The following is a 22,828-nucleotide window of genomic DNA, read 5'->3' as shown; positions in this document are numbered from 1 at the left end:
TTTGAGTCATTTCATATCTCTTGCATTCTCCTTTTCATTTCTATCTAGTTATGTATTTTATTTGCTAATGATGCTGTTATGTGGGCTGCAGAAGCAGTATTAGATCACCATGGTCTCGAAGGAAAAGGAAACATGCTCTTTCTCGGCAGCAATGGACAGTTTCTTCAACCCAGATGGGACCTTACAGGATAGAGGAGTGAAAATGTTAAAAAAAACTTCACAGTGGAGTAAGCAATTTTAGTATTCTTGTCTTAGTTTATTTTTGTTGATCTTTTGATCTTATATCGTATTTTTGTGAATTTATAATTAATTTGTCAACTTGTTTGTAATTCAGGGGAGTCAATCCAAGCATCAGGGCTGAAGTTTGGCCTTTCCTTCTTGGAGTGTAAGATTGCTATCTAGTCATCTTGTTTCCAATAGATTCAATTGGTTTATTGATTACTGATATTCATATGATGATTAGGCAGTGAAGTTCTGACATCACATTTGGTAGCAAAAGTATATGATAATTTTCCCTTTTTATTGTCTCTATGTTGTAATTTATATACTAGCATTCAGGGAGAAGACCTGCAGATTTAGCTTCCAAATTTAACCATATAGGTTATGAGGTTATGAAACTTTATGAATGATTGGTTCCCAAAATCAACCATTTAATAAGTATAAGCTACACCAATCATTGCATCAAACATAGTTGTATGGACACCGAGGTTTTATTTCTGTATCTAAGTAGGCTAGCATCTGACAAAATGTAATTTTAGCAGAGGGAGGATGTCCTGATTTATTCAATAATCATATATTGTTTACGTTTGGAAGATTAAATTGTGTAATATTATTATTTGATTGTGTTGTGTCTGGTTTAAATTTGTGAATTAGATATACCACCTCAATGAACTTTTCTTTGAGTGCCATAAACGTTCGGGTGACACAACTTCAATGTTAACAATTTATATTGAAGACCCTACAATCTCAAATTACCATGCATAAGGCTAATTAAAATTGCAAACAGGAGAAATGCTAGCAGTAGATTGGAACAATGAAGGGAACCACAGCATATATCATCTATAGGATCATATAAGGCCTTCTTTGTTATTGTTTTCTTTTGATAAATTTGAGTGCTCTCCATGCCTAGACATTTTTAATGTTTCTTCATATTTTTGGTTTCACTTCTTGTTTCCATGCAGGCATGATCTGAATAGTTCAGAGTTTAAAAGAATAGGTATTCCATTTCCATTTGCTTGCACGAACGCCATTGGTATCATTTGCTGGCAATTAAGATTAATAAATTCTAATCCCAAATAAAATGGTAAGCCCACTGGCTACAAATGTATGCTTTTGGAACAGAAAACTGAGAACGATTGCCTTATGTTTTGTCTCGTGTTAGTATCTTTATCTTGCAAATATTTACGGAGTTCACATCCTAATGGCTTTGCCATTTGTTCAGAAAAGAGTATGAGAAACTAAGACGTCTACACTGCAAGCTTGTAGAGCGCTATGTCGAGCAACTGAAAGATATAGGTGAAATTGGTTACACAGAGTGAGCCACTAATCTAGATGGTTCTGAATCATGAAGCTCTGAAACCTTCACTAGTGCCAGGCCGTTCCTTTCAACTGAGAGAGATGGCATGGTTGACAATGCTGCTGGCTACCACAAAATGAGGAAACCTTTGAATCCAACTCATGTCACATTGAAGAAGATGAAGGCAAGAGTGGTGTCTGGTGTCACTCATTTTAATACGTCTTCAGGGAAAATAGAGCTTTGAACACTGATTCTTCTGTTGATGATGAAACAGAAACCATTCAGATTTCTTCTCTTGCAGGAGCTGATGAAGAGAATGATCAAGAATGCATGGTACCCGATTAACAGATGACACTGATACTTGCAAACCGAAGAAAACAACTGAGGATTTTGAAACATGGCAGCGGATCATTTGTTTAGATGCTATCTGAGCTAATGATGAGTGGATTAAGTACAAGATTGGATGAAAAGAATTTATCCCTTTTTCTATTGGTAGATTTTTTTTTAACTTTTATTTTGTTTCCTCTCAATATTTTTGAGAAAAATATTCCAGTGGACTTTGTTCCATGAATACTATTGTGGAACCAAGACGTGGTTCATTATGAGCCATAAGTGTATAAATTTTATTTTTTATTTATTATGTGATATAAGGATAGATTAGTAATTATTTTAAAAGATTACTTTTTAATTGAGGGCAATTCAACCTGGTGAGGATAAACCATATGGTTCCGTCAGTAACTACCACGGAATTAGGCTATGGGATCATTTCTCATAGTTTGAGGCCTTAAGGAGAGCTAGAAAATATAGAGAATAATATGTTACTATTGTGAACCTTTGCAGATTATTTTCAATGGTTTTATCAGTGTTCACAAGTTGTTTGCCATGAAAGGGATTGCATAAGTAGAGAATTTGATGAGGATGCTATCACCGGGGAAGATCTCACGCTATGAGGAGAAGCGGTCGTCGGAACCAAGGCATCAGTGGTGACAAATATAAAGATTTTGTGATGAATTGAGAAGTAGGAAAGGTGATACTATTAGCAATTAAATGATGATTAGTAGTAATACAAGTTGTAAATTCTAGAATTCAGATTGTTTAGAGAAGTGGTTATCATTAAGTAGAGTGTCTTGGTAGGTGTAGTGTTTGTCGAAATGCCTCAATAGTGACTTTGTTACAAATTGGTTACAAACAATGATTGTAATGATTCCCTATATAATTAGGGATACAATGAATGAAAAGCTAAGAAAAGATTTGCTCTATTCTCTTTTCTCTTTCTCCTTCCCTTCTCTTTCTCCTTCTCCTTTTTCTTCATCTTCTCTTTTCTCTAGTTTCCTCTAAATTAGTTGATAATTGGTGTGAGTCTGCATTAAATTGATGCTTTCATTGACTTTATGACGGAGGGCCTGGTGAGTCGAGCGTGTGCGGTGGAGGAGCAGGTGGTGCTTATAGCTGATCAACTGGCTCGGCATGACTTTGTGTTCACCAAGATCAAATCCCTATGTTCTACAGTTCAGCACCACTTAGAATCCTTTGAAGCTATTCGGAAGAGCAATTTGGAATCATTTGATCTCTTGCGTACCTCTATGGCTTCTCAACAGGCAATCATGGCGGAAATGATGGTCAAATTACAACAGTTCCACCCCAACACCCCAACCTTCTCTGCTTCCACTATTGACGTTCCCTCAATTACCAATGTTTAAATCCCATCTTCCATTAACTCCACATTCTCTTCACTCTAGTAGTTCTACATCTCCTCCTTGTTTGCCTAAGATGGAGGTCCCTCTGTTCACCGGCAAGCATGTCCTCAGTTGGTTGTTCTAAATCAACTACTGCTTTTATTTTCATCAAATTCTTGACGATCATAGCATCGCCATAGCCGCTTTCTACATGACCGGGCAAGTTCTTCAATGGTTCCAGTGGTTGTATTCAACTTCATAGTTATCTCACTGGGATGATTTTTTCCGGAAGCTAGAATTGAGGTTTGGACCATCATCTTTTGTGAACCACGACGCCACTCTCTTCAAACTCCGGCAAACATCCACCGTCACAACTTATTTGAATGAATTCAAGTGTCTCTCTACTCGAGTCATTGGTTTGAATGAGCAAAAACTTCTCAATTTCTTTCTCTCAAGTTTTCGTGATGAAATCCAACGGGAGTTATATATATTGAAGCTTGGGAATCTCCACGATGCTATGGGTATGGCGAGATTAGTAGAAGATAAATGCAATGCTAGCGGTTCTCTGCAACCCAGGTTGCCATAGCCTAAACTAGTTCCACAGCCTCCTACTGTAACGATTCACCAAGCTGCATCATTGCCGATCGAGGGCCTCTCTTTGGTAGAAATGGCAGCACGTAGAGAAAAGGGGTTGTGCTTCAATTGTGACTCCAAATTTACGCCAAATCACAAATGTTAACTAGCCCAGTTTCTTTACTTAATGGTGGAGCAGGAGGATGTGACCTCTCCGGAGGGCGAACCTCCATCGGAAATAGTACAACAACCGATGGATAGCTGCGCGGAGGAAAATTGGGAACAAGCCATACTGCCTATTTCCATCCATGCTTTAATGGGACATTTAGGTCTATCTACATTGAAGCTCATCGGATCCATTAATGGCTAGGAGGTCCTCATTCTGGTGGATGGCGGATCTACAAACAATTTTATTCAAAATCAACTAGCATCGCATTTGAATTTGGTGGTACAACCATCGGCCTATACGAGAGTCACCGTCGGCAACGACTACGCTCTCACGTGGGAGGTGAATGCTCAGCCGTTTCTTTGAAGGTAGGAGATTAATCTTCACCATTAATCTTATTCTGTTACCCATCTATGGTGCAGATCTCGTTTTAGGCGTGCAATGGTTATTACAACTGGGTCCAATCCTCTTCGACTACGAGAATCTCTGGATGGAATTCAATTCCAAATGCCATCGAGTCTGATTTCATAGTGTTACTCAACAACAATCTTAGCTGGTCCGGCCTGCCTCTCTTCACAAGACGAACTCAGATGGAGCACAATTTTTTTAATTGATAGTCGAACCCATTGAATTGACTAACCTGAACCAAGTTCCATCAGTTGGATTAGAAGCACCCGTTGTCTTCCTCAATGACTTCTACTCTCTTTTTCATAATTTCAACGAAATTTTTAAAGCTTCGACTAGTCTCCCTCCATCCTGAGTACAGGATCACCGCATCACCCTCACACCCGGTGCGCCACTAGTAAATGTTAAAGTTTTGATAAGTACTTGTGTATTAGTAATATGAAGTATTCTTTTCTTACATTGAGTATCACTTGTATCGATTTTATCGCTTATGTATGTGTATTTGTGTTTTTTTGTGCATTTAGAGTTATTGAGACAATTGTGGAAGAAAGAAAGCAAAAGTAGATCGTGGATGCATTTGTTGATGAAGTTCTTGGATTGAACAAACCCGAAGACATAAGTTGTGCTCAAAGACATTTGGGTGTGTGCCAACCTTCGTTGTGCTTTAGTGAATACACAAAGTAGAGGGGCACAAAGGTAATCACACTCATGGCTCATGTGTTTTGACTTGAAATACTAGTAAGAGCTTCATCAATGTAGTTTCAATGAAGACGCGACGCGATCTACTGCATGGGAATGTGTATCCACTCATGTGGTCTAGATGAAAAGAGTGGAATCGAGAGCATTTTGGCGAAGTAGTGTAGCAATTTACCGTAGCAAATCACATCGGCAAAATTACTGTAGCAGTTACTGTTTACAGCTCGCAGAAAACAAGTTCTAGGAATCCACACGGCCGTGTGAAAATTCCACACGCCCGTGTGGATGTCCGATTCCAACCCCTATAAATACCGTGATTTGAGACCTTTTTGGGATTCTTTTATGATCTTTTCCCCATCTTTTTTCCACCTTTGGAGGCACTCGCGGCTAGAGTTTGGAGAGGCTTTGCCTAGGTCTTTGGAGTGGTTCTAAAACCTTCAACATTGCGTTTTTTTGGAGGAGAGTTATTGGGGGAGCTTTTGTCAACATTGATTCGGTGAAGTGTGCCTTAGGCTTGACAACGGAACATTTGAAGAAGACAAGGCAGCTCCACAAGACCATCGATATAGACTACAAGGGGGTTTTTACTTATAGATTGTATGCTTTTACATTCGATTTCATTGTTGATTGTATATTGCTCCATGGAGAGCTAAACCTTTAGTGGGTGCTTGGACTTGTAAACCCTAGGATGATTTTATTTCATTGACTCTTGTTTGCTTCTTTAATTGATGTTTTAATTGAGTTTCAACCTTGAATGCTTGTTGTATTGATTTTTCTTTAGAGTGACACTAAGGTTGAGAATCTATCTTGCCATTCCTTGTGGATGAGTGACACACCATGAGAGTTATACAAAGCTAGGTTGGAGAGGGTCGAGAGGATGAGTCGAGCGGTAGCGAAACATCCCCTTTCCCTTCCGATATGATTTATCCTACCTCCACGTTCCAATAGTTCTTTGCGTTTATGATAGAGTAAAGTGCTAAGAGACAAACTCCACTAGGGCTTAGTTGTGCAAGCAACAGAGTGAAGCGTTGAAATAATTCTTAGTGCTGGGGCTTAATTGCGAGTAGGGGTCTTTCGCATGGACCAAAGGGTTAAATCTATGCTAGGGAATAGGGTTTATCACTTTGAGTCTTTAGAGCTTCATGTAACCCCACACAGTGTGAGGCATCGAGAGTATCCCTTTCCGCCGGGGCACAGTGTGAGGGTTAGTCACGGTTGACGTTAGGTTTGGGACCGTGTATCTTTGGATTTCCACGACTCATTAAATTTCAATTAGGTGGCATAATTAGTAGTCTTGCACTTGAAACAATAGTCCTAGGGTGAGCAATGTCTGGGTACCCTATTCTCTTATCAATTGCTTCTCCTTATCCTTATTGCGTTTTTTTTTCTTTTCTTTAATTCTATTTGCATTGATTTTGTTCACTTATCACAACTTGGTTTTCACCCTAGCTAAATAGCATTACTTCTTGCTTCTGATCACTATTCCTTATGGATACAATTACCTACTCACGGGGATACTTTATCAGTTCGATAACCCGTGCACTTACGGGGCACTCACACAAGGGGTGTGTCAACCGTACCGGTATCCCTACTTTCAGAAATCAGAAATTGAGAAGCTTGTTGGAGAAATGGTGTTTGAAGGGATTATACGGCTAAGCACGAGTCCCTTATCCTCGCCGGTCCTTCTAGTCAAGAAGAAAGATAACACTTGAAGGTTCTATGTAGATTACCGGGCATTGAATGCGGTGAGCATCAAGGATCAATTCCAGATTCCGACCATGGAGGAACTGTTAGATGAGGTTGCAGGATCATAGATTTTTTTCCAAATTAGACCTCCGTACGGCCTATCACCAGGTCCGAATTCACCCTAATTATGTGGAGAAGATGGTGTTTCAAACGCATGAGGGACACTATAATTTCCTCGTTATGCTGTTTGGCCTCACGAAAGCACCGTCCACTTCCAATCCCTCATGAATAATACTTTCAGGCAAGTACTTCGCAAATTTGTCCTCATTTTTTATGACATTCTTATCTACAGTCGGGATTAGAATTCTCATTTGGATCATTTGACCGAGGTGTTTGGAAGACTCCGAGATTACCGACTCTTCGCTAAACTATTTAAATGATAATTCAGGTGTACCTCTATTGGATATCTCGGTCATGTCATCTCTGGTGAAGGGGTGGCTGTGGATCCAAAGAAAATTTGGGCGATTTAAAAGTGGCCTCTACCAGCTTCAATGAAAGCTTTGAGGGGATTCTTGGGTCTCTACGGCTATTATAGAAAATTTGTTGATTGATATGCTGCACTTGCCGCACCTTTGACCGAGCTTCTCCTCAAGAACGCATTCATCTGGACACTGGCTGTAACTCATGCTTTTTAGACATTGAAGGAGGTAATGATACAAACACCAATTCTATAATTACCTGATTTTACTGCTCTGTTTGTCATTCAAACTAATGCATCTGGTACCAGTGTTGGCGCAGTTCCAATGTAGCGAGGCCATCCCATCTCATACTTCAGTAAACAGTTTTCGATCTGCATGCAAGCTGCACTAACCTATGCTCGCGAGATGTTCGCTATCACAGTCTAATCATATCACTGGAGTTTCTGATCCTTACTCCACCAAACCATTCAGACACCAAAACAATAGGGTAGCTCTACAAGCTTCTTGGCTACGATTTTGATATTGAATACAAACCGGGGTGTTAAATGGTCCAGCCGATGCTTTGTCTCAAATGGAAGGAGCAACGCTCTCTGCTCTGTTTTCAAATTCAGGGCCACAACCAATTCTCTAGGAGGTGATGCAGAGTGCTTACAATTCTCATGGGGAGATAATGAAGCTCATAAACTCAGTGAAAGAAGAACCAGGACAACATCGAAATTTTGTTTTATGGGATGGAATTCTCTTGTTCAAATGGAAGGTCTGGATTTCGGCAAGATTCGACTATTTAACCCTTGCTGATTTATAAGTTTCACAATACTCCAACAGGTAGCCATGCCAGTATATACAGGACATTGACGCGTATCGCAAGCATTTTTTATTGGCCAGACCTCCGGCGATTGGTACGCAACTTTGTGTCTCGCTGCACAATATGGCAGACCCTAAAGCCGTTCAGTTGAGCTCCCTAAGATTTCTTGTAGCCGCTGCCAATTCTAGGAAAAATTTAGCATTCAGTATCCATGGACTTCATCATTGTGATGCTACTGTCCAATGGGAAATCAACAATTATGGTGGTTGATGATCGGTTCTCCAAACATGTCCACTTTTCAGCATTGGGATCTCAATTCACAGCGCCATAGGTAGTAAAACTCATGGTGAGAGATGCCATCAAGTTGCATGGTATACCGGCTCAGATCGTGTCTGATCGGGACCCAATTTTCATGAGTAGCTTCTGGCGGGAATTATTCAAGCTTCAGAGTACTCTGTTAGCATGAGTAGTGCATACCACGCCCAAACAGATAAGCAAACGGAGGTGCTTAATCGGTGCCTAGAGGATTATCTACGGTGCTTCTCCGCCGACAACCCCCGTCAGTGGTCGTGCTTCTTGCCGTGGGCTGAGTGGCACTACAACACTACTTAGCATTCTGCGATCAACATGAGCCCTTTTGAAGCTGTGTTCAGCCGACCACCACCTTCTCTGACAGACTACCTTGCCGGATAGTCCACAATTGCTTCAGTTGATGAATTACTGATGGAACGGGCGACCATTCTTCAGGAGTTGAAGAAGAACTTAAGCTGAGCTTAATTTCGCATGAAGAATCAAGCTAACATGGGTCGTACGGATGTTCAATTCCAGAAGGATGATTGGGTTCTATTGAAATTATGGTCGTATCGTCAAACATCCCTACGACAGTGGTCATTTAATACGCTTGCTAGGAGGTTTTATGGGTCGTTCCAAATATTGGAACAAATTGGCACCATTGCCTATCACTTGAACTTGCCTGGTACTACCAAATTACATAATGTCTTTCATATCTCCAAGTTAAAGAAGTTTGTTGGGGATCCCACTGTGGAGGTTAATCATTGTCGTTTAAAATTTTAAATCAACACCCAGTATTGACACCCAGTAATGTGTTGCAACGCCGCGAGATACTTAGGCGAGGCAAAGTCATTTCCCAGATATTGGTTTAATGGGGACAACATTCAGAAGAAGAAGCTACATGGGAAGACACAGCTGAATTTCAGAGGGTGTTTCCAGAATTCACCCTTGACGACAAGGGTCTAGTAGAGGTGGGGACAATTGATGCGGATGCTATCACCGGGGAAGATCTCATAGTTATGAGGAGAAGCAGTCGTTGAAACCACTATAAAGATTTTGTGATGAATTGAGAAGCAGGAAATGAGATACTGATTAGTAATTAAATGATGATTAGTAGTAATACAAGTTGTAAATTCTGGAATTCAAGTTGTTTAGAGAAGTGGATATCATTAAGTAGAGTGTCCTGACAGGTGTAGTGTTTATAGAAATGCCTCAATGGTGACTTTGTTACAAATTGGTTACAAACTATGATTATAATGATTCCCTATATAATCAGGGATACAATGAATGAAAAGCTAAGAAAAGATTTGCTTTATTCTCCCTATCTTTCTCTTTCCTTTCTCTTTCTTCTTCTCCCTCTTCTTCATCTTCTCTTTTCTCTGGTTTCCTCTAAATCAGCTGATAATTGGTGTGAGTCTGCATCATAATTTCAATCCATTATTTTCTAGAATGTTATCTTGATTATTCAATAGCAAATGATTACAATGCTTGAATTAAACATAACACTCTGTTTGGGTGATGCGTCGAATCACACGGTGGTGAAATGAGGATTATTCAGGATTATAGGGTCCGTTTGGTTGGAGGGCATGGGAATATGGGGATGGGGTTAAAAATAGGGAAAGGGGATTGGAGATAAGAAATTTTAGTAAATTGGTCTGATTGGGGTCCGTTTGGTTTGTAGATAGGGATAAGAGTGGATATAGGGAAAATTTTAGTATAATTACTTTTGTATCCTCTCATATTTTATTTGTAAGAAATTTTATTAAATGGCTCCAATTTCTATAATTTTTTTAAAATAAGTTATTAATGTATTTATTTTCTTAATAAAATTTTAAATTTATACATTTTAATCAATGAATACAATTTAATTATTTTATTTAAAGTAAAATAAACAAATGTCCAAAATTAATTATTTTTAAATCAATAAAATTTTAATAAATCTAATATTTAAAAAATAAATGAGATTTTTAATTTTCATCCAAAATATTATTCAAAAAATTAAAAATCTCAATTTGAGGGGCATAAAGGTAAATAAATTATCTATAAAGGATATAAAAATAAATTTCTTATCAAGACATGCTCAATTCCCCCAAAATGAGAGGGATGAGCATGAATGGTTTGAGGGGCATGCACTCCCCCCTCATTCCCTTCCCATATCTTTGATGCATGCCCAAACATGGACATATCCATCCCAAACATGGACATGTTTGGATATGCACGTGCCATAAGGGTTGATCCCAATATCCAAACACACCCATAGGGTGCTTGATGAGGAGGGACATATATGTGATTAGCTGGACCAGTTGAGTGCCGACTTCGCCAATCAAATGCTTCTCCATTATGAAATCATTGGCTGCATATTTTATTTTATTTTATTTTATTTTATTTGGAAAAAAGAGCTACTGCCTGCTGGAGCTAAGTTTTATTCAATAAGAAACTAAAAGATACACATGATAAAACACCGAAGGAAAACAGCTGCAAGCTAAACAAACAAAGAAAATAAGAGGGAAAAATAAACAAGGTAAACAAACAAAAAAAATAAGAGGGAAAAATAAACAAGATCTATACATACTATTAAAATAGATGTATAATTTACTCTCGAGTGTATCAGAAGTAATAATTTTTAATTTTTATAACATTTAAGTTTTTATTTATATCACTTTATAATATTAATAATTGAAAAACATTAATTACATCTAATTATTTATGCAATAAATGCCTATAAAACCCTCGAAATCCAAAATATAAAATAGTTTCTATGATGGGAGTTGTTTAATTAAATTATTTTATACATAATATTGTCTAAAAATTCCTCACAAAATTTTAAAAACTCCTATACGACCGGGGAGAATGCCTAGTTAAAAGTAAAAGCCTTGACTCTCAACTCTCATTAACCATGTCAGCTTTCTCCATTCCTTGATGAAATAATGATATAGAACAGGAGAAAATTTTCCCTGAATAGCAAGCATATCTGCAAGTTGGCTGCTTCTTTATCTGTCAGTTTTTCAAGAAGGAAACAAATTGCAAGGATTGAATTACCTCATCACCACCGGGATGTTCATCTATAAATAGGGTGACATCTATACACCTGCAGAAAAAAAATTATGTGATATTTGAGGCAATTTTCATCAGGATGAGATCATGTCCATGATCTGCAATAAGAGTTCCTCCAAATGATATATACCACAATCAACACAGCATTTCCATGTCAAAATTACTCAAAATTGTCTGTTTTTTTTTCTGATCTGCAACACGCTCTGTGAATGTCATTTACAAGTTACAAACTCACCGTCACTTTTTTTTTTTTTACTTAATAACATTAATTAAACATAATAACGATCAAATAGGGTATTCTACCAATAATAAATGGTAATAAATGGTAATAAATGGTAAGGAAGACATCAATGGCGTATAGGAGTGTGTGTATATATATATAAATTTTAAAAAAAATGGTAAGAGACATGATGGATCCATGCGCAGATTACCAAAAAAAGGCTTGTTGTGAATCATACTGAGACCGAAAGGTCTCCAAGTGAAACCCAAGCATAAGCACATCGGTCTCTGATCTTGTGTATCACTGAAGATGCCAGTTCAACTGCTGGTCTAATCGTTGCTAATTCCTTTTCAAATGGTGCTCGGTCCTTTAATGCAAGCTGATCCAAGCCAGCAACCATAATAAAGTTAACAATGTTTTGTTTTCCCAAGTTTGTAATAAGTGAAAAAAATTAGTTACCTTCTCAAAGGAACCTTTTAGAATCAGAATGTAGCACAAATAGGAAAAATTGTTTTGTATAGATCAGCTTCAGTGTACTGTTGGATAAATGAAACAAAGCCAATATCTTTAAATTTAGACTCTTATGTCAAAAGCATGCAATCTAATATTTAATGAATAAAAGACTGGGTGGTTATGAAAGGAACCTGTCTAACAAGATGGCCGTTGCAGCAAGGATAGTTTGGGCAAACAGTCCCCCTTTCTGCATCACCTATTACACGTAAATTTATACTACGAGTGGTGTGCTTGCACAGTTCATCATCACACTGTTTCATGAACAGAAGCATTATAATTTATACAAGATTATGGAAAAATAAATATTGGGCGCAACTAAAGTAAGTACTTACAATCATTAAGCCTCTATAATACAAGGATGTGAAACCATCAGCTTGCCTTTTGACCTACAACAATAAGAGAAAGGTAAATTTCCGGTTCAAAGGATGTAGAGATGATATGTTCTTAGTAAAAAGTAGTGAAACTCTTCACCTGGTTGGCAATCATGGCAGGAGATAATCTACAATCAACATCACCCGGGCATCTGGGGCAACGCATTGTGCGCCAGAAGTTTATTGGCTCATTTTCTGTTTGTGTCTTTGATTGGCTTCCATTGCTTGAAGTAGATAGTAAACTGGATATTGGGGGGCAGTCAAAGGAGCTTGAGCAACTGGGGCATGATAACTTAAGAGGTACACACCCAGAATACCTACATATTTGATGAAACTAATTAAAGTAGAGTTCAAGATAGCTTCATATGCAGTCTGACTCTAAGACTAAACCCCCTTTTTGTTTCCTGGATTTACCTCTCACCATCATAAAACACAGAAAGCAATGCAGTAGGACCTTTGCCAGCAGATTCAGAAGCATTGTATTGGTACTTCAGCATAGAAACCAGAATGTCAATAAACAAAAGGCAAAATCAGAGAAAATAAATGTAGTTTATTGTTCAAGTTTACCTTGGATGAATCTAGCCCAAGACAATCAGCTAAACGTGCTGGGCTAGTGCCTTGAATGAAAGCACATGAACGTGATACCACAGGATGAATCTGCGACATACCAACATTTGATCACTAAAAGGTAAATAGAGGCTGTTAAGTAAAAATCTGCTCACAGAAGAAAGAGGGATAATAATTAAAGAAACCTGCTGTGATAAGTAATAGTTGATGTCAATCATCCAATTGCCACCATCTCTTTTAAATTCATCAGGATGTCTAGCCCTTTGAGCTATCCCAGCAGAAGAACCAGAATTCGATTCCTGATCAAGAAAATAATAAAAAAAAAAGAGGACTAAGAATAGATAATGCCTCACATCAGCAAATAATTTTTTTCTTGTACGGTAAGAAGGTTGATCGATCATCCCCAGTTACTCAAGTTATCAAATTTTTATGCTGGAATCAAGAAACCAAGATTTGTAAAGACAAGCACCTGCTGACAGCATATAACATAAGGAACTGTATCACCAGCAGAGCAACCAGGATAACCATTTTGCTTCAATCTTAGGGCGACCTAACAAACAGTTAAGGAGCATGAAAGTTGGTAAATGTGGATAAATCAAAGGGTGTGTCCCCCAGAAGTTATTTGCTTGGCGAGAGAGGTGTCGGACCTGAACATGAGGTTGGTTTTTTGCATCGGGATAGTCCTCTGGTGGCTTTGTTAATGTCTTCCGGATAACATATTTTTCAATCTTTATGTCACCATTTCTCATCTGCCCTTGTACCTGAAGTGCATAAGTGCCCCAATCATGGCAATGCTGGCACATCATGGTTTAGATATGTATATCAAATTCGAATGAGAATAAACATAATCCACCAAACAGCAGAGAAAATTTTGTGTTGTCTATGGAACAATACATAAATAACAAATACAAGAAGATCCAATGTTATTCTTGGATGAAATTTGATGAAATATTACCTTCATAAGATGACTATGAATTGAGTCAACAACATCTTCACAGGACCTGCACAATTAGAAGAAAACTATACAAAATAAATATCAATAGTACTAACAAAGATAATTACATGCTGGATATTCTTGGCTGGCATAGCCATAGCCATAGCCCTAGCCAGAAAAGTGATCTGAATATATACATTTCAGATAATATCCGCTTGAGGCAGAATTTTCCCGTGTCTTTTGATAGGTCACTCCAGTCTCGTCGAACCATATCAACACCCTTGCAGTCTGTTTCCTGCTTTATGTTTGATATAATCAGACAGATAAAAGAACAATACTCTAAAATGATACGCATTGAATATTATAACTCCAACCTCATTGGGAATCCCATTCTTAACTTTCACAGCAGCATATTTCTTCTTCTTGAGAAGAAGCATTCTCTTATACAAACAATCAAGGTCAATCTCTAAGCAGTTGTATTTCTTGTTGACCTGGATGAAAAACAGATTTTGTTAACATGTTCAAGTTCTGAAATGCGAATCATGCATTAAAAAGCACAACATAATGTAATAAGCCAGTAGTATTATAGTCATTCATTTTCCATTCATGAAGCAGCAAAAGAAAAAAATGTAAAAGAGAAAAGGAGTCCATTAAACTAATAATAAGGCTCACCTCTTGAATGACTTTCCTGGCAATTGTCTTGGCTTTGTTTATGTCATCTAGTCCTGTGTAGATCATAATAGAATCTGTATCCCCATAAATTACCTGTGTGACAACCAATAAGTGCCCAAGCTAGTTAGGCAGATGAGCTGCATATAAACCAAGAAGTGTACTAGCTAGCAAGCATAAGCATCTAGCGATGTATATAGTTACTTCACACTCAGCATGCAATCTGGTGTACTAGCTAGCACATACAAGCATTTAGTGATGTATATATTTACTTAACTCTCAACATGCAATCTCTCACTACAGAGTTCCCATGGAGATTCAGAATGCAATCTCCCTCCTTTGCACCCATGATGAAGAAAAATAGCTACTGGGTTTAGACTTTAGACCAACAATAAACACACATCAGATGATGATTAAAGCACTAGGAACACAGATTCTTAAATAATGAATGTGTAGGCATCTACTGCTGAACCCAATCATGAGGCTGAAAATGCAATTGGGTTGTGTTTCAACTGGAATGAAAATAGACTAAACAAACAAATGATTAGCATATATTGTAAAATGCAACCGAAGATATATATATTTAATCTATAGAGTCTCATTCCACTTTTTTTATGCAAATATTACTATTTAGTTCGAAAACTCCAAACCTCCAAATTAACTGAGCATCTCCACATGCAAAAGTCATCCATCTACTGTAAGAAATCACAAGTGATTCAAGAATATTTTAATTGATCTAACAGCAGTAAAATGTCCGAAATTAATAGTACAGCCAACAAGAAGCCACACACACCACATGAGGCACTGTATGATGAAATGCCATCATACATAAATTTTCAGGGATCATAAATCTCAGGGGACAAGAGATACCTCCAAGTTCAAGTGGTTCTGAACTACATCCACAGTACTTTGCAGGATCTCCCTTCCCTGCAAAAGACACATCAATCAACATAAACCTCAAATGATTGTTCTACCTAATATTTTTGTGTAATGCTTTCATACAGTAATGCTCTTACTTTACGTGTTATGAGCTCTGCAAGTGGTTTTGCATAAAAATCTTGAATTTGAAAAGCCCAAGCAACCATACATGCTGAAACAAGTTGGTCGAACAAAGCCCAGAATTCAGATGAAATAAAGAGAAGAAGAAATTAGAGGCACTGCAGAACCAAGAATATAGGTCCTAACCTGTTTGCTGTAAGCTTTAATGCTTCTTGTTGAATATTATATTGTTGGGCTTGAAGCCCAGAAGCATTCTCGAGCAATGACTTGACCATTTTTCTTGTATCAACCAATTTTTTTAACAACTGAAGGGTCAAATGCGTTAGATGATGTTACAAATCAAACAATGGAAGTGTTCTTTACAGCAAATTGACAAATCTCCACTATTTTAAAAATCATCTAAAGCCTTCAGTTGAAGCTTTCAGTATTTATTCCAACTCTTTTTAGTGTGCCATCAACGCAGTCACATAAAACGTATTTTGATTTATCTGAGAATCAGTGTCCATACTGTTAGTTGAATAAAACTAGGGATGGCAATGGGGTGAGGCAGGACGGAGGCGGAGCACACCTCTACCATCCCCGCCCCAGATAACAATGGAGCGGGGCACGCCTTTACTATCCCACCCCTGCCTCGCCCCACCCGTCTTTTCTTTTTATTCATAAATCACCCACCCCACTTCGCCTTACCCCACTCATAGTTACAAATAAGTAACTAAAATTCCTAAAAACATTTTTAAAATAATTTTTTTTATAAAACATATACTTATAAAAACAAGCTCATAAGAAATTTATTAAAATTTTTAAAAAAATTTCACTTGCCCCTACACTATATAATATTTATAATAAGTTAAATTAATAGCAGGGTGGGGCAGGCGGGCGGGGCATGAAAAAACCAAACTCGCCCCGTCCCGCCCAGCCCAAAGCTGGGCTGAATCGGGTCGGAAAAAGCGGATCAGTTAGGTTTTTACCATCCCTAAGTAAAATTTGCAATAATTTATCAATAAGTCACCCAATTACAGGCATTGAGCCACTCAATTTTAGTTGGGGACAATACATTGCATTTTCAATCAATCTCAATCAAATGCAATGGAGATGGCTTTAGTTTCCAACAATGATTTCAATAAGAAAAATCATCCAGGTCTTCCGAGAAACAGAATCCTCTTAAAAGAAGTTTACTAAAGATAATACCTCAGGTAGAACCCCGACGGGTATTAAAGATGGAAGATTGGCGCCCGCACCATCAGGAGAATGCTCAACTGTAGTAAAGCAGATGTTGAATTCCTGATAAAGGTTGCAAGATATCATAGTCACAGCTTGCATTCATAAAACCTATAACTAAGAAAGATTCTAATACGTAAAACCAAGAGCAAGAAATAAATTATGAAACAGTGGTAGACAACTCAATCATGAAGAAGATAAATTACTTGAATGATAGAAGGGTACAGGCTGTTGAAGTCTAAGAGCAATACATATTTGTCATATAAACCCTTCTTTGGTTCCAATACCAAACCACCTGAGTAAGAAGGGCCTTTTTCTTCCTTTTTCCTTGCTCGATATCTCCAGTCATCTAGGGGCACGGAGGTCAATATTTAAAATAACGTTATCATCCCCCTCTGCTCCAGCACTAATTTTGCGCTTTGTTGTATTCATCTCTTTACTGCAGCCAGAATTCTTATCCGGGACCATGTACTTCTTTGCATGAAAAAGCGTGCAACAAAGGTACTCAACCCTTTGTGCTCTAGCACCCTTTAGAACGAAGCAGAGTACAAGTTACATTTTCTGCATAAGCTACACAAAAGAGATCGAGCTCAAAGTAAGTATATGATTTACCTGGAGAGTTTTCCCCCAAAGGTTGCCACTAATATTGGTAAGCTTCGGGTGAGGGCAGAAGGTTCAGATGAAACATCAGCTCAAGAGACAGCTTGGCGTCATTCTCTCCATGGTCAACCTAGTCCAGTAATAAATATCATCATTCAGCTAAGTTTGCAAAGAAAAAGATGGCCTTTTTCGAAGGTAAGAAGAATGTACAAGTTCAAACTTTAGTAAAGTTGCAAGATACTCATGTCATGTATCACATACTAGTTCAAGAAGGGTGCTTGACATTTGGAGCATAGCTGGAATATCATGAGGAGCAATCTCTTTCCTCTCTTTTTTCAGCTGTGTCTTTGCAAGTTGTGTCAAAGAATAGCTCTCCTAGAATTAGTAACAGGGTATTAGAACATGATACCTTGAAAATATCAAGTCCTAAAGGCATACTAGAAATCTTTCAGATCAAGCTCTAGCATACCTCCCTCAACAAATCCCTCGAGACACACAGGGTATCACATAGAGAGCGACCTGCAATGCAAGACATGATACCTGGACTTGCCCCAGATCCATAAAGGGAATTTCCTTTGGTGAGTTTGGGCATAACAGAGCGCTTCAAACGACCAATCTTAGACCACATATCGCTGCGCACCTTGCAATCCTGCAATAACTAATATGACAATGTATTTTATCAGCTAGATCAACCAATAAAAAAAAATAATAATACAAGTCATGTATAGACCTTATCTATAGGGCATTAAGCTAAAATGAATGATAGCATTAGTAGAAAAATCTTGGGTGCAACGAAATGTCCTAAAGTGAAACACAATATCAGTCAAGAATAAAAAACAAAAGCATGAGATAAACCTGTGCTCGGTGTAGAAGTATATCAAGATCAAAACCAGAAATGTTGTGCCCAACAAGAACATCGCAATCCAATTTGTGCAATTCAACCATCAAGCGATTTAACAAGGCCCTTTCACTGCAGAAGATAGATCACCAATTTCAATGAATGCAAGTCAATGGAACAGATATTCTGATGTTAAGAAAATAGGTAACAATATTGATTGTTTAATACAATATACGCCAGTATCGTGCCTGCTTTCCAGTGCCAGCACATTAGACCCAGCCTTCGAATTTCTAGTATCAGCTTCTTGTTCAAAGCCCATTGGAAATATGCCTCCGTCAAGCTTGCGGACAACAGTGAAATGGCTGAGCATGCCTGGTCTCTCCAATTCTTCAACTGACATTGGGCTATTAATCTGCATTTTACATAAGCAGATTAATTTATTCAACTAGAAAATTAGAGGAGCATCACTGCACCAATATAAACCCATGCTTATACATTCCTTACTCAATTATCCATATGAAGCAAAACAATCATAAACAAGAAGTTTTTTTTTATACAACTGGCAGGTTTCACTTGTTCCCACAATTCCCACAAATGGCATGCCCTCATAGGTGCTTTCCCACTTTTACCCACAAGGTGCAGCATTTGACCAATGAGGGAGATGGCATTATTGAAATGAATAATATTGACAATTTACCAAGAATAATTTTCAAACAGCATTATCAAATGGTAATAAAAGATGCAAAGAGAGAAGTAATTCTCTGAAACACCAATCAGCCAAATAGAGAATTTCAAAAGAGAAACAAATACCTTTGCCTTGTGACAACAGATAATAGAAGCTGACACTACTTCATTTGTTGTACGTTTCTCCCCAATAATGGTTTTCAAGCTTATTGCCGCAGCAACTACTGGAGGAATTTCTGGAGTAGCCTTTGAAGCAGAAACATGCAAGTCCTTGGGACAATCAACCACTACTTCATATTTGCACCAGCTGACCTGATATTGGAAAAAAGCACAAGGATAATTACTAAAACCAATAAAGGTACATCTTTGTTGTGATAATGAGACAAAAAAATCCTAAAAGGATGAGAATAAGCTATGTTTGTGAGCTCAGTCGAGTGATGTAGTTGAAAAAACGTACCTTTTGAGAAGCTGGACAGCATGCAAATTTTGAAATCCCCAGCCAAGTGGGCCCTTTGATTTTCCTTTTTAATCAAAAAACAATTCCAAAGCACTGTACCACAAAAATTACAAGAAGTTAATTCTCATGTAAAATGAGAGCCAAAACACCATGCTCCCATGTAGTGCATCTGTTTTTGCACTAAATTATACTCTTTGATGTCTTGAGCTCTCACACAGATTCATATCACATCAAACCTAACATAGATGTGTTATAATTTTGAAGTATACCTCTGCATGTGGGTGCAATCCAGTGCAAAAGAATTGCAAGGTAAATTGAGTTTTACTCACCCAAAACTTGAGTATTGCAAAAATACAACTGAAAACATATCTATGTAGTATTGTTTGAATCTCAGTCTCTTATATAGAATCTACAAAAGAGCATAAGCTAAATGACTTTTCTATGGCTACAACCGAGAGAAACTGGAATTTGATATAAGGAAATAAGGAAATAAGATTTAAGCAAGCTTGTGCATTAATCAATTGACCCCTAAAAGTAACAAAAAACAATAAACAAGATAAGCCATGAGCTGATTTGATGATATTCTAGCTTCCTTAAGAGTTTTGCAAAAAACCAAGGTGGTAATTCAGCTCCAGTCTGGATCAAGCATGCCTATCTTGTGTTAAAAGAGTCATTTCTGAAATCTGGCAATGATAAGTGCATTAACTGACTTTACCTGGAGTTTGTACCTAACAGTGGAAGGAAATGTTCCTGTTTCAAGTCTGTTGGCAATGGTGGATCCTGCAATCAACATGACATGTGACTATGCATATTTCTGTGAATGATTTTCATAAGATGCACTACATAAAAAATAAAAAAAAAAATAAGACAAGATGATTATAGCTATTTTAGACTAATATTTGGTATCTCCCATTTAGTCTATTGCTTCAGACAGAACATGGTCCAGGAACAAAATAGCATGCGGAAGGCCACCGATCTCTCTGATGAGTAACCTTCTCAAATTTAATCATACAAAAGCTTGAAGAATGGCATAACATTCTAACCATCTGATTAAAGGGCTGAGTTCAAGTGTCATGGAGAATACACAGTAGAAAAATAAATAGCTTCTGGACAAAAGAACCAGCAGGCATTGAAAATTCAAATCAACCAAAGGGAAATCAATATCAGTGGTTGAGCTAGAGTTCCATTATGGTTGTTAATTAGCCTACAGGGATGAGTGTCAGACAGATGCTACGATGAGAAGTATGTTCTGCTACCAGGCAAGCATTTGATTTAAGTGACCTTAAAGTATGATAGATTTAAAAAAAATGTTGAGATGCAAGTGACAGATTAATAAAATCTTTTGAATTTCTGAGACTTCTTCTCACACATTAGTTAGAACTTAGAATATGATGACAGATAGAAAGAAAGTATATAAAGATCAAATGAAATGAGTGAATCCATTACAAGACAGATAACAAACACTGTGTAAGAAACATACTATTTCTGTGACTAAAAGGAAACAGATACACTCAAGACTTGAAATCAAATACACAAGCAGACCATGCACAGAAACTGAAATACCTTAAACGGATAATTGATCTTGAGAACATATTGTTCCCCTCTACGTATGTCAGGACGCTCAAATGCATAGCTCCGCTGAAATCAAACAATAATGAAAATATTAATGACGACATAGAACCATATTGATTAAATAATATGTGATGAAATAGTTCTTTCCAAAGTTCCATAATGACAATAAATATCCGTGACTAATAACAAACCTTGACTGGCTTTATGCTAAAATTGGACCCATTGAGATGCGGTAATCTCTTAGTTATTTCACTCTTTAATCCCACTGCCATATCCTGGTTAAGAAAAATACAAGAACGCATTAAACTCACTGAAAACAAGAAAGGTAAACATGTTCAAAAATCAAGAGGGAATAAGCACAGAGTAAGAAACAGTAATTTACTAGCAAAGCTGTGCGAAAATCTGATGGTGAAGCCTTGGAATTGGCAATATTGGCAATATTCTCTTCAAGTTCCACTATCTTGCCCCCTGGAAATACAGCTCCATTTGGAACAGCATAAACACATCTTTGCATATTTTTTACAACCACACAGCAACTCTGAAATGCGTTACCCTCCTTCACCTAATAACCATGTACATTTCTTGAGCTCAAAGTTCTTTCCACAGAAAATGCAAACTGGTTCACAAAATTAATGAAGTATTTTCTACTATTGCAAACAAAAAAAAATAATAATTATCAGTTGCATAATGCATGGTACAGCAGAAAAAAGCAAAATTTCAGATTGATATGCATATATAAGCTATCAATTAATAATCCATTAAACCAAACATCAAAATGGGAAGAATTTAAATAATTAGAGAATACAAAATTAAACTAGAAAAAAAATATATAATTTTGTTGGCAGTAAAGAGGCATTAGAGGTTATATCATTAACAACCAAATCATGATCCCAGTTATGAAGAAAGTGCCTAATTCAAGCTATGAATGGTAAGCCAAAAGCACCAAAATTCAGTTTTAAGGGCGAAAAAGTATAATCGAACTGGTGTAGGTAACATACCTTTCCAAACAGGTACAAGGTGCCTGCATTAGCACCAAAAGACTGCTCGGATGCATCAAGCATATAAAAATGGAATGGCTCGCCTGGGAACTCATTCTCCCTCTTGGGGGCCTCCACTTCGATTTCTTCACTGGCATCCTTCATCTCACTCACACAGCTTGAATAATTTTCTAGACCCATAACTTCTTCTTCCTTCACTAACTCCATCGAGTCATCCTTCCCATGATCGGAAATATCATTCTCCAACAAACTACTTTCCACAGAAACCGTTTCTAATTTAGCATCCGAAGAATCGATCGGATTCATTTGATTTCCAGGGTCCAATGGCAACTCATTGCTGTTTTGAGCTGGTGTAAAGGAGCCTTGAAGACTGATAAAGTATGTCACCATTTGAAGCTTCTAGAAGAAGCTTGAATTATCATCATCAACTTAGCTTCTGAAAAAATCAGCACCGCCTTTTGCTTCTGGAAAAATCAGCACCGCCATACTTGAAGTTTCCTCCAACCGACATTAGCTCCTATAAATTTGTGAAGAGTAGAAGCTAGGAAGCAAGCTAAAGCAACTTGAATGAGAGCTAATCAAGAGAGAGTGAGCATAGGTATCAAGAGAGAGAAGTAGTGCATAGTGAAGAAAGTGTGAGAGTGGTTTGTAAAATAAAAAAAATTATTTCAAGTAATTAATAATAGAAAAAGTTCCATATATTCTCTCTCCTCTCAACAAAGACCATTAATCATGCGTGCTATTGAGCCTGTCTGCCTCCACTCCTCTCGATCGTTCTCATCCGGTGCAAACTCTGCAAGCACATCATCGACAATGTTGGCCGTCAACAAACTTGTGCCCT

General features: G+C 37.6%; 1 long non-coding RNA gene and 1 pseudogene across 1 annotated transcript; one reads left to right on the top strand and one right to left on the bottom strand.

Moving 5' to 3' along the window:
• Positions 1 to 164: 164 nt before the first annotated feature.
• LOC120259512 lies at positions 165 to 1,493 on the top strand. The gene is made up of 3 exons (XR_005536135.1): positions 165 to 227; positions 335 to 385; positions 1,442 to 1,493. It is a non-coding gene; the product is annotated as an uncharacterized LOC120259512 (long non-coding RNA).
• A 10,006-nt stretch (positions 1,494 to 11,499) lies between these two features.
• Positions 11,500 to 22,606, bottom strand: LOC120259452 (annotated as a pseudogene).
• Positions 22,607 to 22,828: the final 222 nt, after the last annotated feature.

The sequence above is a fragment of the Dioscorea cayenensis genome, chromosome 4 (genome assembly GCF_009730915.1).
Source record: "Dioscorea cayenensis subsp. rotundata cultivar TDr96_F1 chromosome 4, TDr96_F1_v2_PseudoChromosome.rev07_lg8_w22 25.fasta, whole genome shotgun sequence".
NCBI classification, from domain to species: Eukaryota; Viridiplantae; Streptophyta; class Magnoliopsida; order Dioscoreales; family Dioscoreaceae; genus Dioscorea; species Dioscorea cayenensis.
The sequence above is the reverse complement of the archived record's forward strand: the minus strand, read 5'-3'. Positions and strand labels throughout refer to the sequence as shown.